This window comes from Octopus bimaculoides, chromosome 28 (genome assembly GCF_001194135.2).
Source record: "Octopus bimaculoides isolate UCB-OBI-ISO-001 chromosome 28, ASM119413v2, whole genome shotgun sequence".
Classification (NCBI taxonomy): domain Eukaryota; kingdom Metazoa; phylum Mollusca; class Cephalopoda; order Octopoda; family Octopodidae; genus Octopus; species Octopus bimaculoides.
In genome coordinates, this window is record NC_069008.1 from 812,750 (window position 1) to 814,640 (window position 1,891).

Below are 1,891 nucleotides of genomic sequence, written 5' to 3' on the forward strand. Positions count from 1 at the left end.
TATAGTTTCGGGCCGACTAAAAAATACCACCACAACAGCAACAACATTACAACCACCACTACTATTACCACAACTACCAACACAACCATCAATGCAGTCGCCACTGGTACAAACACCACCACCATCAACACCACCACCACCGCTACCAGCACCACCACCACACCCAAAGCAAATACCACTACCACTACTAACTCCACAATCACAACCACCACTACCACCACCATCAACACTACCACCACCACCACCACCGCCGCCAAAACCATCACCACCACCACTACCATCACCACCACCAACAACACCTGCATTGCCGTTCCGCTTGACTGATTCCATCGGCAATCACTGTTAGACTACTGCACACATCACATGTTCTACGTGACAACATCACGGGACTAGTGAATGCAAAGTATCGCTGAAGTCACGTTCCGGCGAGAACTGAAAGGTCAAATGCTCGTTTGAAAAAGCGATTTGCAGGTTTGTTTGAATTTTATCGAGTTTCCTTGTAGGTATGGCGGCCTTGATATCGTGTGGTGTGTTGTGGTGGAGGTGGCGACTGGGCGTCGAAGGACTGTAGCTGTTTAACCCTAGGTAAGTATACCATGATCCAGCTGATCAAGGATACACCAAACATGATTATATATCATCTCCTGTGCAGGCATTATCTATCTAGTAGTACACTAACTAATGTGTCTGTATTGCTTGCGGCTTCGCTCCAAATCAATTTATAACCAATACGGCAATGAGGTCTAGGGTGAATGTGTGTGTGTGTACGGGTGTGAGTGTGTGTGTACGGGTGTGTGTGTGTGTGATCAAACTGATATCAAAGAGGCTGGTTTTGGCCTACGTCGGCAACATTGATGTTATGTTACGAAATCGATAAGACGAGTACGGAGAGCTTACAGGGAGGAATGGAAAATCCCACGTTTCGGAAAGAGTCCTTCTTCAGGAAAAAGTAGAAAGAAGAGAAATACAAATGAGACAACGGAATCTTTCGTCCTACACGCACACACACTTTTTCGCTGATCTTCATGTGTGTATGTTTGTATGCATGAATGAATGAATCGGGGCGAAATTAAGACGCTTAGAGGCTTTAAGCACTTAAAAGGTGGGGGGGGGGAGCTCATGCAGTTTCGCACCTCTCCTTGAAAAATGCATTTTTTTGAAAATTTTTTTTCGGATTCCTACGTTTTAGATGTCGGAGATTATGAATATGCAAAAAACAAAACAAAATTATAATAATAATTTTTTAAATTTTACACCCCTCATTTAAAATTTAGAACTTTCTCGAAATTCTTTTCCCGTTGCTTTAGATGACGGAGATAGCGAATATGCAAGAAACCACGTTTTCAAAATTTTAAATTCAATAAGAATATAGATATATGTATAAAGAGATAGATAGATAGGAATGTCTTCCTGGGGTTAAAAACAACAGTAACACCGTCCTCTACAGGACCGCCACATTTAGTTGACAAATATATTTTATAAATAAACGGACAGGGATAAATAGATAGACAGATACATGAATAAATGGATGAAAATGTTCAAGATTTAAAATTAGGGGAAGGAGTGAAATTTGAGCCCCTTATTAAACTTTATAACATTAATTATTAAACATTAATGTTTGTTTTTCATAAAATGGTGTATATTTAACTTGAAGACCGGTGGTGTAGGCAACAAACAGATGTATTAGTTTAACGCTCGGGAAGTGAAAAAGTCTTTAACGTTTCGAGCCTACGCTCTTCCACAGAAAGGAACACAGAAAGAAACAAGGAGAGAAAATAAAGAATGTGTAGTGGCTAACGATCTATCATGGCGAATGCCGGACAGAGGGGATATATATATATATATATACATGTGTGTGTGTGTGTGTGTGTGTGTGTGTGTCTTTGTTCCC